General features: G+C 40.1%; 1 long non-coding RNA gene across 2 annotated transcripts in view; it reads right to left on the bottom strand.

The window, feature by feature from the left end:
- Nucleotides 1–16,120, bottom strand: part of LOC143171853 (uncharacterized) — a 68,918-nt gene extending 52,798 nt beyond the window's left edge. Inside the window, exons 1-3 of one of the 2 annotated variants that reach the window (XR_012997224.1) lie at nucleotides 16,078–16,120; nucleotides 15,720–15,800; nucleotides 13,250–13,359 (exon numbers count right to left, since the gene is read on the bottom strand). This is a non-coding gene — a long non-coding RNA (uncharacterized LOC143171853). Of the gene's footprint in view, nucleotides 1–13,249; nucleotides 13,360–15,719; nucleotides 15,801–16,077 lie in introns of those variants that run through there. The other variant, XR_012997225.1, reaches the window with a different exon arrangement.
- Between the last annotated feature and the right edge of the window lie 634 nt (nucleotides 16,121–16,754).

The raw sequence follows: 16,754 nt of genomic DNA, 5'->3' as shown, positions 1-16,754 counted from the left end.
CCTAGACTGCTTCCTCTCTGCCGTGTTGTATTTCCAGCAGACGTCCGGGAAGTTGAAGTCCCCCACGAGAACAAGGGCTAGCGATTGAGAGACTTCTGCCAGCCGCTTATAGAACGCTTCATCTGCCTCTTCATCCTGGTTGGGTGGTCTATAACAGACTCCCAGCAGGATATCTGCCTCGTTGGCCTTCCCCCTCATCCTTACCTGTGGGAATGGGAGTCTCACTAACGGACATTCCTGAGTTTGATTTTAATGAGCAAACACTGCACCACCTGGCATGACAAGGCACTTAAGCAGTAAATAACGGAGAAAGGAATGTGCAGTTGAAAGGAGAAAAACAAGATAAAGACCATGAAGGCATTTCGCATGATCAGAAAGAACGGGCCAATCTGCTAGAGCATAGATGCGCGTGAACACAAGGCTGTAACCTATCTGCAAGCTGCAGGTAGCGCGTGTCCATAGTAGTTAACTATATAAGCCCTGTTATAAGTGTAAATAAAGGAGAATGACCATACTCATATTGAGATCTGTCATTACTCCGGAATCGCAACTCCCGCTCCGTCGTCGACACTGAACAAAGGGAAACTCCGACATCTGGTAGCAGAGGATGGTTCGGCGCATATCTTCGAGACTGCGGTAAGAGCAGCGAGAGAAGGGGAGCGGGAGAAAAGCGGCTGGGAGTTGTACTATCCCGATGATCGGAGGGGGATAAGATAACGGAGCAGTCTGGCCAACTGCCTCCCAGTGAGCGACCGCTATCATGGAAATAGAGGCGGCAGCTGTGTTGCTCGTAAGCATCCTCTCCAAGAGAGGGATCGAGACAACGGTAAAACAATTATGTACGTTGATTAAATTAGGACAACGTAGGGGACATTTTAAGGACAGTCAAACTATTTTTTCTGACCTTGAGTGGCGAGAGCTTGGCAATACTATGTGGGAGCAGACTATCACGGGGGATGAAAAGTCAAAGAAGGAGATTAAAACAGTGCGGGAACTATGGAGGTCTGTGTCAGAGACTTTAAAAGCCATGAAAGCTGAAAGAAAGGTGGCTTGTGCAGCCACTCAAATGCTAGCCCCAGAACCCTTGCCTGATAGACCGAAGAATACAACATCTGGACTGTTTCGGTTCTTTGGGCCGTCTGCAGTCCGAGGTATGTCGGGTACCCCCAAACGAACTGCCTTGGAAGCCAAGTATAGTGTTCTGGGGGGTGACGGCGCTTCTGAACTGCTTGAAACGTACCCTCCGCTTACGGACTGCAAAGATGCAGAAACTAGCGGTAACGGGGCCCCTCTTTCACCTGAGGCGGTCGCGGAAGAGCGACGACCCGGAGAGGAGGAGCGGCTGGTTCCGTTAACCCCTCCGTGGCCAACAGCCCCGCCTCTAGGAGTCTCTTCAGGTGCGTCTACTCCGCCACAGGGTGACAGCAAAGAACAGAGTATGGCTGAGACTAATGAGCTCCTGAAGAAGGTGGTGCAACAGTTACAGGACTTAACAATTACAACCCAGAGGGGAGGGATGGAGCACCTGTCCGGGGCATCAGGGGAATCCCTACCCCCTTGCCTCTCTGGACCACCAGCGATGGTTCAGCCCAGACGCTGGAGCGAAGTGGCTAGAGACGCTATGCTGGACGGGCAGTGGCAAGCGGTATCCAGCTTGGGGGCGAGTGCTTTTCCTGTGCTGCAAGAGAATAACGGCAATAAGTGGGCACCTCACGATTGGAAAATCCTACAGCAAGCAAAAAACACTGTGTCCCAGTATGGGATAAAATCAGAAGCTTCACGTCAAATTGTAATCTGGATTTTTTCGGCTGACCTGATGTGCCCTGCTGACTGCCAAAACCTTATGAGGCTTTTATTGTCACCTACGCAGTATTTGTTGTGGGGGTCGGAATGGTCACGGCGGGCGGCAAGTGCTGCGGCACAGCATCAAACGCAGGGGGATCCCCTCTATGGGATTACCGTGGAAATGATAACGGGGACGGGAAGGTTTAATGATATTAATGCTCAGTTGGTTTTTCCTATTGCTTTGTTGCAGTTGTCTGCCAAACTGGCGCTAGACGCCTTTTTAGCCTTACCCGGTTCGTCCACTCCATCTTTTAGTTCTGTACAGCAAGGTGCCACTGAAGCGTATAGTCATTTTGTCGATTGCTTGTGGGGGGCGATACGTGGAAAAAAAAAAAAAAAAAAAAAAAAAAGAAAAAAACAACAAACAAACAAAAAAAAACAAAAACAAAGAGTGCCTATGGTGTGTGTCGTGGGTATTGTGTCAGTTGTACCACTGTGATAAGAAGTGGTGGGCCTGGTGCACGCATGCACAAAGGTGGTGTGAAACTTGCTATCTGAAAGAAATAGTGCTGTATAGAATATTAATAACCACTGGACACGAAATACAGTCCACGAAACTGCCAAATTGATTATTGTTTATAAAAAAAACAAACAAACAAAAAAAACCAAAAAAAAACCCAACAAAAAAAGAAAGGCAATTCGCCTAGAAGAGAAAATGTTGAGCCAGGCAGATGTGATCGTAATTGGGCTAATCTTAATAATCCCAGGGTCAGCAACTATACATCGCATTAACCCAAGGGAAAATATGTGGGTAACCTGGGCAAATAAAACAGGGCAGCCCGCGTTTTGCCTTTCCCTCGCCTCAGCAACTGAGCCGTTTAGGACTTGTTTGTTAGGTATGCCTGGATATAAGGAAGGTGACTTTGCCAGGTTCAGTACTGGCAGTTGTACTAATGTGACTGCAACTAGCAACTGTAGTGCTAACTTGATAAAAGGATTAAATCACTCGCTACCCTGGAATCCCCAGGAGTTGGAACTATTAGGGTCGATGCGAGTTGGAAATACATCTAAAAATTGGACTCAGACATGTTTTATATTTGGGGGACCCCTACAGACGGGTATCCACTTCTACCAGGCAAGAAATTGGACAGGGTGGACTAATGTCACCTCTCACGCATCTTACTACAAGTATCAGGATGCGGGCGATTTTTGTGGTACCAATGACAGTGGTAATAGCTATGCTTTAGGAGCGGCTGGAGCGGAAACAAAGGGAGGAATAGGGATCTGGAACAATGGTACCCCAAAGGCGTTGCCCCCACAGGTATTTTTAATATGTGGGGACAGGGCCTGGCAGGGTATCCCAGCAAATGCTGTAGGAGGGCCATGCTACTTAGGAAAATTGACCTTGTTGGCCCCGGGAGAAAATTGGTGGAAAACCATAACAAGAAAAGGGCAACAACAAAGACGAAAAAGAGCCGCCACGGGTCTTTCCCCAGACTGTCGTGATGACGTAATTCTGCCTAGCGACACCGAAAAGGTCTTCCTTTCACTATTTGTACCAGGCGCTGCAGCTGCGAGGGCCCTAAATGAGGTAGGGAAATTAGCTTGTTGGGCTAAAAAGCAGGCTGATGTGACAACAGAGCTTATTGGAAAATTACTTGCAGATCAGGATAGCTTCCATCATGCGATTTTACAGAATAGAGCTGCTATTGACTTTCTGTTACTAGCACAAGGACATGGGTGTGAGGATTTTGAAGGGATGTGTTGTATGAATCTGTCTGACCATGGGGAGTCAATCCACAAACAGCTACAATGGTTAAAGGACCACACCAAGAATATTCAACAAGATCACGGGTTATTCGATACCTGGCTTAAGAATATATTTGGGGAACTGCCATCTTGGATAATAAGTTTAATAAAAGAAAGCTTACGCATTTTAATTGTTATATTAGTAATAAGTATATGCTCTTGTATAATTTTTAGCTGTGTGAAGAAAGCAATTATGAAAATTGTTAATCAAGTCTGGGTTGCTCAAAAACAAGAAGGGGGAATTGTGGAGGAGTGGCTGGTACAGCAGGGGCACGATCTAGTATTCATGAGCAACCCATGTTTTTAACAGTAGCAGGGATATGCTGACAAAGACGGCTGGTGACCTTGACCATCCTTCCCTGAGCAGAAGAAGGAGCCTCACTACGTGATGAACAACAACAGCGGAACAACACCCGGGATAAGGAGGAGGCAGAGATCGGCGGGACCAGCCGGCAGCTACCGATGAGAAGGGTGTTGTGAACGTGTGGACAGCTGTGATTAACCAATTACAGGTTGTTATGAAGCGCGTGTCCGAAGGTGTTGTGAGTGCGTGGACAGCTGTGATTAACCAATTATAGGTTGTTATGAAGAGCGTGCCCAGCCACCCCATCCGTTCCGGTGAATGATGGGGGAGTGACCGGGGAGAAAGACCCCCTGGCTGCTGCGTTTGCAGACTTGCGGGTATCAGACAGCTCCTCCTCGTGGCTGGTTAAAAGGACTAGCCAAGCTAAGAGGGATATGTGTAATAGTATTTATATGCATTTTTGTTTTGTGTACCCTGTTTGTTGCAATGTATACGAAAAATGATTGAAAGATCGGTTTCAGCAGTGTTTCTAGTAAAACAAAAAGGGGGAGATGTGGGAATGGGAGTCTCACTAACGGACATTCCTGAGTTTGATTTTAATGAGCAAACACTGCACCACCTGGCATGACAAGGCACTTAAGCAGTAAATAACGGAGAAAGGAATGTGCAGTTGAAAGGAGAAAAACAAGATAAAGACCATGAAGGCATTTCGCATGATCAGAAAGAACGGGCCAATCTGCTAGAGCATAGATGCGCGTGAACACAAGGCTGTAACCTATCTGCAAGCTGCAGGTAGCGCGTGTCCATAGTAGTTAACTATATAAGCCCTGTTATAAGTGTAAATAAAGGAGAATGACCATACTCATATTGAGATCTGTCATTACTCCGGAATCGCAACTCCCGCTCCGTCGTCGACACTGAACAAAGGGAAACTCCGACACTTACCCATAGACACTCAACCGTACCATCATCACAATCGTTGAGCTCTATACAATCAAAACTATATCCAACTATATATATATATAAAAATTAATACCATTATGTTGCTAGAAATTAAAACAGTCAACCAGCAAAGTGACTACTGAGAAACACTGAGAAAGACAGGTTGAAGTAAAATCAGCTGTTTCTGCACATTGTTTTCCCTTTGACATTCTAGAGAATTTTATAGAACTAAAGCAAGGGTTTCACTAAACAAGATGCCCACTGCCCTTTGGAGAGAGAGAATGAAAATAAGTTATATTCATTGCACAGAAACCATAAATCTGACAGGCATACAAACAATTATATAAAAATTTTAAAATATCCATATCTCATTGGCACATGACAGACATCAAGTTAAAGTAACAATCCAATCGTTTTTTCCAAAATGATTTATATGTATAATAGACCGCATTTTAGAGATTTCAATGCACAAAGCCCTACTAAGGTGCAGCCATCTTTGATGAAGGACAACAGAAAACAGGTACATAGCACACTATAACACAGAGGGATTAAAAAGAAACACATATTTTCTATTTCATTGCTGATAACCCCCTCTTCGCTTCATAAGCTCTCTCTACTACTGAAAGCCTTACCCTTTTCTGTGGAACATACATATTATCTCAAAAAATATACAGAGTTTTACCACTTAAGAGATGTTATGCATCTTCTTGCCATTTCTCAATTATTAAATAATATTGTTCTCCCACACTGCTATGACTACCTAAATGAGTGCTCAGCATTTAGTTACTTTCTCCTACAAGACCTCATTTATTCCATAAATATGAATAAATGAAGGAGTCTGCTACAACTTGGCACTAATCTGTAGTTTGAACATGATAACATTTAGGAATCCATATAACACTCACTACTGAGACAAAAGAGATGATTATACCATAAACTGAAACGGTAGTATATATAGGACTCTCGATTCATGTGAGCCTAATAAAATTACTCAACTAAAATTACTCGACAAGAGATATGTCAAAGGATGCCAGCCTTCCACTGATGATGCAATAAAACAGATGTTGCATATTTAGTGTATTTCCATTATAGCTTACTTGACCAACATAGTGAAACTTTCTTTGATGCAACCAAATAATTTTGCCAATTCAGTATATGTAGGCAAGACCATCGCCAACACACTTAATTGAAAGGTATATATATTTTATTTCAGAAAGGAATTACAGCAAGCTAAATATATAATGCTTTTTGCTAACCGCAGAAAGTGACGTCTCTAACAGACCATGGAACCAGGGGAAAAGTTTTCCCAAATTTTAATCCAGTCTTACAACAAAATTATGGTCAAACCACAAGCTATTTGTATCAATTTTCATTTGCAAAAGAAAACCCTAGTAATTTTTGGCATGAGTTACAAGAAAAATTTAGGTATATAAGATGAACTACCATTATTTAGCTAATCTGATAAGTGTGTTTTTTAAGCAAAATTCTCTATGATTTTCCAACACATGCAAAATTCCATTAATTATTAGGAAGAGCAATCTAGAGATACTCAGAAATCAATTTAATTCCTTAAGACCCTGACAAGAAGGCATTCCACAGAAATATACCTCCCCCCTCAAGACAACTGCTGCTTATAGTTCTAGTGTTTTCAAATCTCTGTTGTTGTTTAAGAAAATAAGTAAGGACATAACATGGAAACAAAGTAATGAACAATAAAGTCTGCGTAGAAAAGATCAGGTTGAATAGCTACAAGAGACTTCCGATGCAAAGTTTTGTGCAATACTTCAATGAAATATTAGCAGACATGCGGCTTAACCTTGGGTTTAGTTGCCAGGATATAACTTGAAATCAAGTTTGCACTGTTTTATTTTAGTGTCGTATACACTGAAATCCTTTGAGCATCTTGGAGAGCTTTTACTCTCCCAAAGATTAAAGATACCGGGCAGGACTTGATTCCCAAGCCTGACTGTTTCTTTCTGTGTGGCTTTAATTATTCAGTGCTATAAGGCAGTTACAAGTTTCAGAAGTGCTGACAGCAGAGCAGAAGATTGTTTTTTCTGGGAAGAGAAATGGGGACAGCTAGGGAGAGCTGTGATTTAGAAGGGCATTCTGGTGAGACCCCAAAGAAAGAACACACCTGTGCAGAATAAGCATACATTTTTTGAGATTTATCACTTCCTAGTACATACACACACAGAGTTAGCAGCTATTAATAGATACTTTCAGAAGTAGTTGTTCTTTGTGTAAATCCAATATATTGTGGGTTTTTTCCAAAATGACAAGCATCTGGGTTCACCACAATCTGTGTACACACTAACACTCTGGATAATGAAAAAGGTTGAAAACTATTTAGAGCCAAAACTGAACAAGACCAAACATTTCCTTCAGCATCAGTAAATGTAAGTACTTTTCAAGACAGGTATTATTATTCTGATTATCTGTTGGCGAGATTCATGTTTGATTAAATTTCTGGATAAAGCACTGTATTTTCAGATTTTACTATGAGCCGAAAATGTATAAACAAGCAGACCTGAGATGGGAGAAAAGATGAAAATTGGCAGAAAAAAAGTAGTGACTTCAATATGACATGATCCACAGCAACTGAAAACTGCTGAGTCTACGACATCCTCAGGAATATGGACTCACTCCACAGTGCCATTACAGCTCAAAGTTAAGGGAATTCCTGATACAGATCAATATTAATTCATAAGTTAACTTAAGGCACTTATGACTTACAACATTCTCAAAGAAAGTTTGGGATTTATCAGCAGTTGGTTCCCTAAGACAAAATAAGTCATGTCTGGGGTAGAGATGAGATCACAGGAGATATGGCACTAAAAACATACAGTTTGATAATTAAAGAAATCAGTAGGCAACAGTAAATCAAGCAGATCAAAGTAATAAAAAAAACCTTAAAGCATCAGAATTTCCTGTCACTTATCCCCTGAAAAAAAATCCCCAAATATTTGTGATCATACAAGGTTAGGCTCGCTCTAAAAATCAGTTATGTCATTGCTCAAGAAGTTGCTCTCGCTCATTTTAAGCGAGTAGTCTAAACTTATGTTTTATAGTTCACAAGATGCAAGGTAAGAGATTTTACAGGAAAAGAACAAACTAAACACCTAGTCAAAACTGAAGAGGAATTGACAAGAAACCCCCGAGACCTCAGAATTTGTTTTTAGGATTTGGTTTATATTTGTGTAACAGGACATACAGGTTTTGCTACTAAATAGTTCAAAACAGCATAAGTAAGGCTGTTTTTACAGGACTTTTACCATTGTTGCTACAAAACAACATGGAAACCATCATACAAAATCCACTGCCACAAAATATTCAATCCAGGAAGCTTTGGAGAAAGAACATCAAACCATTAAACTTTTAACTAAATAGAAAGAGATTTGTCAACTGAGTATCTGTGATACCCAAGTTAGGCTGTTTGGGGTTTTCTCCTTGCTTTTAACATGCATATATACAACCTATATTCACTCTAACAAACCAGTCTGGCACTTATTCAGATTTAGAAAAAAAAACAAACCAAAACAAACAAAAAACCTCCTCAGTTACAGCAATACATTTTCTCAGAACAATTCTGGCACAATTATTCTCCCTAGATTCAAGCCCACCTCTACCTCCCCTTTCTTGAAAAAAATTCTACACATGCATTGGGAAACAAACTATATAAAATATTTATTTATATAGCTATTTCAAAATGCGGAAACAAAAAAGAAAAAGAGTAAACAATGTATACTAATTGATGATGAATTTCCCTTGAGGAAACATGCATATGTTTTAAAAAAATCTGGGTATTTTTAAATGAAAATTATTTGCATCTGTTGAATAATCATTAGAAAAAATACAAACCCCCTGCATTTCAAACAACAGTCATACCTCACCTGCAAATTCAATCATAAAGGAAAGAGCATACCTACAAATTAGTCTACTCAAAGTGTTAAAACATTAAAGAGGAGCAAAATACATTATCTTCCTCCTCTGTACCATCATTGTCATTATCATCATCACTATCCTTGAACCCAGGCAGAAGTGGTGGCCCAATGAATTCATCATCAGTATCCTCAGCTGGACCTCGAGCAGAAGTCTGGGATTGCATGGAAGAACCAGTTAACTCTTTATCTGAGCTACCTTCACTTTCACTACAGGCTGTCTCTATGCATGGAAAAATTAAAAAAATTACTATTTCAAGAACATCAGCGCTTCCACAGGATTTTTCAGATAAAAGATGTTGAGCACTGATATAAATTTGTCAACACTGAAATTAGCAGCAAAACATAAACTAATTTTTGTTAATAGAGTGTAGGCCCACCATCATCTTGAAAGCATAAACAAAGCTTTAAAAAAAAAAAAGGAATATCATAGCGACAGAGTTAAAAAAACTGGACAGAATAAAACAAAGAAAAAGTTAGATGAATTGTAAAAATAACAGTACCACGTCACTAATATGGGTTTCAATACTGCTTAGAAGCCAACAGAAAACGTTGTTACAGAGCATTTTCAAGATGCTGCTTCAGGTTGCAGCTTGTGCAGACGCTCTGCACCTCTGTTGGCTGGGTGGAACTCAAAAGAGTAATGGTCCAGGCTCACAACCAGAGCGAGAACACAAAGCATGGCACTTGCCTTATAATGCCAGTAAAAAAGTACAGGGAATCAGGCACTTTTGTCAAAAATATTTAATATTCAGTAAACTATCACACATCTAGATTCTAAAAGTTACATTAAATTATCATTTCATTGTTGTCCAAATCAGTTGTGTGAACACATTATTTTTGGCATTGGAAAATTTCTGGAAAGTAAGTAGAACTATTTAATCCACGCTCATTCAGTTTATTCAAAATAACGTACTCCCTCTGCTGGTAGTTATCAAGTAGGTGGCATTCTAACTGGCAAAAGGTCTAAAAGCGATAAGCAGAAAACTTTGCCTTTTGACTAGGTTACATAGTATCATTACAGTGATACCTTGCAGTGGAAGTCAGCTGTTCCTTTCAGATTCAGTGAGATAAGCTCAAGTTGCAAGACTTGCTTTTGGAGCTTATATTTTAGGAGCATGTATGTGAGTTTACAAGTGAGCAGACTGCAAAAGAAAAAAGACGACTACAGAGGTATTGTTTTTTTTAAAAAGTTTGGGTTATCACTTAAAAATGATAATAAAAACACACAAGTTCAAGAACATAATAAAGCATTAAGAAAAGAGGTTCTAAACTGTGTAATTGTGACAGAGAATGCAGCCCTCCCCAAAACAGCTGTACACCGAGCAGGTAATAGGTTACACAGCAAATATTTGTCTTGGATGAGCAAGTGGAATTCTATTTTAGGAAGAAATCAAAACAAACTAAAACCAACATGAATTAGGTCCTCAGTTGTTACAGTGATGAGAAGGGCTTGCATGCCTGAAAACTTGTCTAATTTTTCCAACTATATTTACTAGCCTAATAAAAGATAATACCTCTACATACAAACTTTGTTTTGCATAGTGATGAGAGACATTTAAAGACCTAGATCAGGATATGATTATCTAATAAATCTAACTCAAATAAGAAGAGCTTCTCTTACTCTACAACAATGGGGCAATCAATATCCTTTTACCAAAAGGAAGCTTTTCCAGCATGTGAGGGATGGGTTGGGAACTTCAAAGTTCTTCACGTTAGGTATCCCCAAAACTAACAATTTTACAATACTATATGCAAGAGAGTTGTGTTTTAAGAGTCAATATGTATTCCCAGACTAGCAAACCACATATCTTTTCCCTAAAAGACAAATAATTTAATTAGTTTTGGAATGGAACCAAACATACACTGTAGCTGCCAGTGAGAAGAGTGTATACAACATAACGATTCAAGGAGGCCCTTCTAATCCTGGAGTCCCAGATTTTCAGATCTTTCTATAGACACCCAAGAACAATATCTAGCTCCCTTCCTAATTACGTATCCTTATCATTCCCTCATTTGCTAGGGAGGATAAATCAATCGATTCAAACATTTCAGTATTTTGAGAGGCAGTGTAATCATTCTGCGTGTGAAATGGCCAGAATCGCAGTGCTATTTTTCACCACACTCCAAGCTTGGCAGAGACAGCCCAAGTGCTACAGCTACTGGTATCCTCTGTCCTGACTGGAAGAAATTCAAACATAAGAACATCCCCCAATGCAGCCAGACCAAAAGCCCATCTAGCTGAGTAATACCCTTCTGACAGCGACTGGGAATGGTGCTGACAGAAAGGACAAAACAAGAGAGGAGACATAGCGGCATTTCCTTCAGCTTTCAGCCTTACAGTCTTCCTCTACCAGAGGCTGTAAAGAACCAGTTTGTCAGCCCCTTTCCCAGGATTCAGAGAAGTGTAAGGAATTGGTTTTTGCTTTCCCTCATTACCTCCTCAGTAAGTGAAACAAGCTGTAAGAGGAAAAAAAGAAAGCTGCATTAGAGCACAGATGGCACACAGAGGGGAAATAACGAAAAACATTCTGAGAGTTGTGCAAGTATGTGGGCATATCTCCCCCATGTGTTCACTCTCCTCACATCATCCACTATTTTCTCAGGCTTTTTCTTTTTATATACTAGCAGATGCTTTCATTTCACAAAGCATAATTATTATTGTACTTATGCATAAATATGTAAGTACCATAACTATTGGAAACATTTCTCTGTAGCAAAGTAGTTCAAAAACAAAAAAAATCAGTAGCTGTTCTTCACATTGTTTTGGAGTGACCAACCCCCTTTTAACAATTAAAAATTTAGTATGAGGAATTAAAAAAAAAAAAGTAATATTCAGGAAAGCATTGCCATTTTCAGAGAATAGAACAAGCCATAATATATTAGATCAGTTTCTAGTAACTAAAATCTGCATTATAAAAAGAAGCACTGAGAGTCCCACATTTCAGACTTCAATTGTCAGTTGTAGGATTGTTCCTCTGAATTAAGGCTGAGTCACAATGGCATGCCGCTTTGACTAGCTTCCTGTTTTCAGCACTAAGTTCTACACTACGTATCATAATTTACAAGGAAATATAAAACTGCAAGCTGACACGTTCAGCTTCCAGTTCCACGAGCTTTTCACATCATGCCCTCCCTTCTCAATCCTCAGTAAAAACAAAAAAAGAAAAACAAAGAAAACTTAATATCAACAGAACTCTGGTGAGTTACCAGACCCTACCTAATAACTCAGAATACTGAAAGGTAGTTATCATCATCTTTTATACAAAGTGCCTGGAGTTCTCTTCTGTCAAGTCCCTTACCAAAATGAGAAGATTAGGGAAAGGCTCTATATCATCTGACTACTTTCCACCTTACCATTTGTTTTAATTGTTTCCTTATATTGAAGTCACCCATATACAGTACACAATCACGTTACATTTAAATTCTTGTCATCCTCCATTATTTCACCAGATAGGTATCTAAGATCATCAAAAGTGAATGGGAGCACAGAATATTTTTCCCTCGTGCACAAGACATTGCACAATATACTACCCTATAGATCCTGTGTTATCAGTTATTTCAGTGAGGGTCCACAGCTCATTTGACCTTTCTATAGAGCAACAGGCAAAAAATAAATTTTGTAACAGAAATTTGTTCACAGTCTGAAACACAAGTTTGTCTATAACCATCTACCACATATAGACTCTATCAGCCCACAAGATATATACACACACATATATATATGTCTACTAGAGTCTTGTATGGGTTATTAGATTTCCATAGATATAGAAACCTAAAAATTTACAGTGCACTAACCTCCACAATCCCAGCCACACTATGGAGAGATGTGGCCCCCATTACATTCAGCTACTTTTGATTTCCCAGCATTTAAGAATTCAAACAGTCAAAGCAGTAGCATTTATTGTTCATCAATGACAAGCAAACTTTGACAAGTTTGGGAGTAAATTTCAGTCTGAAGTCAAATCAAAATACTTTCTCAACCCCACCACTACTCCATACAATGTGCATACGGAGTCACTCTACTTACTTTGCTTTATTTTTCAGCAGGCATGAACAAGTATATTCTATTTACAGGTGGGAACAATAGCTGCTCATTAAGTCAGCACATGTAGCATTATATTTGTCCTAATATTTTCAAAAAAAATCCACGGATGATAACGTTGTTACAGAAAAAAAAAAGTATGTCAAACAGGATTAGGGAGGAGACTGCAAAATTAACTATTAAATATATGTTAATATTTACAAATATTGACACACCTTTAAGAAAGCATAGATTAAAAAAAAAAACCTAAATCAGTATTTCCACTGAAAGACTTCAGATAACATAGACATGTTCACACAAGTTAAATGATGCTCATGCTCAAAAAACAAAACAAAACAAAAAACCACAAAGAAACCCAAAACACAACTCTTCAGATAAGAAAGCTGTTACATGGAATCTCCCACCAAATCTAAGTACCTTGGGATTAATGTGGACCCAAACTCCTGTTGCACTGAAGGCTGAAACTGATGAATCAGTGTGTGGACTTCTAAATTATTTTCCAGCCTGGTCTTCCTTCTCTCTTTCATGAGCCTCTGAATATGGAGAGCACATAAATGACAAATAATCAAGACTTTTAGAAAATAATAAAATTAGAGGCCTGCTGAGGACAGTAAAACAATTTTCTTCATTTTCAGACCTATATGAAATATTTGAAAAGATAACAGCAAATAAAGGATTTCACCTTAAAATAGATTATTTTTCCATATAAATCAAATTTCCATGGCTACTGCAATGATCACTCAGAAAAACAAAATGTCACAAGGAAAAAGCAAACACCTTCCAGTTGTTAGTTTGTACACACTATCAAACATAAGTTGATCATATAATGATGCTGATATTTCAATATTTTCAACACTATAATGAAATAGTATGATTACCTCAGAGAGTTCTTGAGGTTTTCATAGTGCAGGGAACTAAATTAGTACATAAATATACATATGTGTAAATAAATGAACTCTAAATATGACTTATGGAAAAGAAATACAACTCTGTATTCCCACTTCACTTACTGAAAAAGAATCCCTGTGGAACATTGCAACAAAATCAAAGTAAACAGAATCTTCCATTTCAAAGTTAAAATAAGAATGGTGGGATTATGACAGGGGAACAGATACAGCTACTGTATTTATTTCTAAAAGTACTCAACTTCTATTAAGCAGAGAAAAATTACTTTCTCTCTATACAAGAAACCACTTTCTTTTTTGCTCACTCACATAGTTTAAGAGTAAAGACTGTTTGCTAACTAAATTAAAAGAAAAAAAACAAACAAACCACCACAAACATGTTTTGCACCAAAGCTAGGAAGCATTTTCCTCTGACGAGAAACACAAATCCCTGCAAGATACAGAACCAGGAAACATATTTTCATCTCAGTTCATTTTTATCCACAGCTCGGGTAGCGGAGGAGATGTTTCCAAAAGTTATCATAGGTATTCCAAAAAGTTAAGTCAACAGTGTATTTTAAGAAATCTGAAAATAAAATGCTCACATTACCCCCTCCCCCCAAAAAAAGCTGTAAAATGTACACCTTTCTGATTACCATATTATAAATACCAAAATTTGTTTCTAAGTTAAACAGCTGAATTATATACAAAGCTTTGTCATTTTTGGTAAAATGACCGATCTTATAAACAATAAAATGCTTTGTGCTTCCTTTATGGGTATGAGCCTAGAAACCTTTTTTTTTTGGGGGGGGGGGGGGGGGGGGGGGGAACGGGGACGGACACGGACATTCAAGATGCAATTCAAGATATCTTGACTTAAAAACATTATGTTTTTGTAATCACTTACTGGATTTCCCTCCTAAACTAAAACATGGTGTAAGCAGATGATCTCTCAAAAGGAATGATAGCTCAACCTGAACCAGTATCAAACATGAAAAGGTTTCCAACATGGAAGAAATCTTGTTGTGTTTAGATTCAGCCAATACAAAAAAAAAAGGGTCCAAATCAAGTTTTGGAATCCCTTGTATATTTGAATTTCACAGTGTCTTAAAGTCCATAAAGTCAATAAGACTCCACAGAGGTCTGTTCATGTGGTTCTGTGTAGAATCAAAACAAAAACAACTAACATTGCAATGATCTTGTTCTTTCATACAAAACTGCTTTCTTCATGATAAGACAGTCTTCAAGTCTACTATCTTCATAAACTGCAACATTTTAGAGAGCAAATTAAGCCTAAGGACAGGAACTGCTCAACCATGATGGCATCACATGAAAAAAAAAAAAAAACCCCAAACACCAAACCCCACACATTCTGCACACGCTGTCCAAGCAGAGGGAGAAAGCATGGACCATTTGGGTTAGCAAAGGGAATTCTAGAACATACACAAGTGTCTCCTAAGGACCATCTTTGAAACAGTGTTTGCTTGGATACAGACAGCAAAACGTACAATTTTCTCCATCTCCCACTCTCAAACCACCACCTTGAAAACTTACCCATTCCCAGCACAGCAGAAGACAGAGACAAACTTGTGGGCTGCTATATACCAAACAGCAGGTTATAAGACACATATTTCTTTTTTTTTTATTCTGTTCTCTCTAGATTAAAACTATCCATATCAACTTCCCTTCCAAAATAAATACACAGCTAAGTAAAAGAAGGAAGGAAAGCGTCTTGTGTTCAAATTCACTTTTTTCCTGTATCTGTAAGCTATGCCTCACAACAGGAACCTCGCACATGCACATTGCTCTTACGTACTCTGACAACATATGTAAATTAATAACTTGCCTATTTACCAAGCCCCAAACTGTTTAGGGCTTCCTTGAACAAAACTGCATTTGTTTGTTTGTTTTCTAAGTTAGCCAGTCTGAAACATTTTAAACATCACCCCAAGACAGAAAAACAAAACACGTTTTAAAATGCATTAGCTGACAACAGTCGCATTTCTTACCCAAGATCTTCCCGCTCCTCTCCACAGCAGTTCTCGTTTGCTCAAACATGGCTTCGAGGTCGAAAGCCCGAGCTTTCTTCCCTGAAAATGAAGAAAAAGGAGACTCGAGCTCACCCTGGCCACAGACACTCCGGCAGCTCCAGGCGAGGGGGACGACGGGCACGACCGCTTCGCCCAGCGCCCCCCAGCCCGCATTGCAATGCACTGAAGCCCGAAAAGCCCACGGTGGCGGAATCCGACCCCAGCTCCGGGTCGGGTCCCGCCAGCATCTCAGCGCCTGCAAGGAGGGGGAAAGACAACCACGAGGGTCAGCCGGGGACGCTGAGCTGGGCTCGGCCCACACCACCCCGCCGCTCACCACCTTCCACCGTCGGCTCCATGCTGCAGCTGCCCCGGAACCACAACAGGCACCAGCAGGAAGCAGCCGAGCGCAGGGCCCATGGGGTGTTTCATCTCCCGGCTTCGCGTGTCAGTCGCCAGAAGCCGGCTGTGACCTTGTGCTGTTCTCCCATCGCTGCTCGGAAGGCCTCGACGAAGTCTTGAGAAGATACAGGGAGAATTTACCACTTTGCCATGTAAACCCTGCAGGATTTGGGGCTTAACTTCAGGTTCTCCACTTGGAAAGTGCAGGGGATTTCCTTTCTCATGCCAGGTGCCTCTCATACGTGAAGCTTTCCAGAATGGGCACTGGACTGATCCAGGAGCAGAGAATCACTGCGGTCAGGGCAGTAAACACGTTTTACAAACCAGACCTATTCCCTGAAATCCAGGTTTCACCCAGCCCTGAGACTTCCTATGAAGGTTTGGGAATGCCTACGCTGTCCAGAGCAGATAAAACACTTAGCAGAGACCCAAGCCTGGTAAGTTAACTGTGTGCTAGTCACATTGATGCATCAGCCCAAATTTTGGAAAAGCAACAGCCACACCGCATCAGTGCGGTGCAAAGGCAACTTGCTCTGCTTCCACACCTTAGCTCCAGAGGCTCTGTGCTTGCCTTTGAAGGGGAGTTCTCACTATTTTTGGTTTACATCACTA

The sequence above is a fragment of the Aptenodytes patagonicus genome, chromosome W (assembly GCF_965638725.1).
Source record: "Aptenodytes patagonicus chromosome W, bAptPat1.pri.cur, whole genome shotgun sequence".
NCBI classification, from domain to species: Eukaryota; Metazoa; Chordata; class Aves; order Sphenisciformes; family Spheniscidae; genus Aptenodytes; species Aptenodytes patagonicus.
This window is presented reverse-complemented; position numbering and strand designations above follow the sequence as displayed.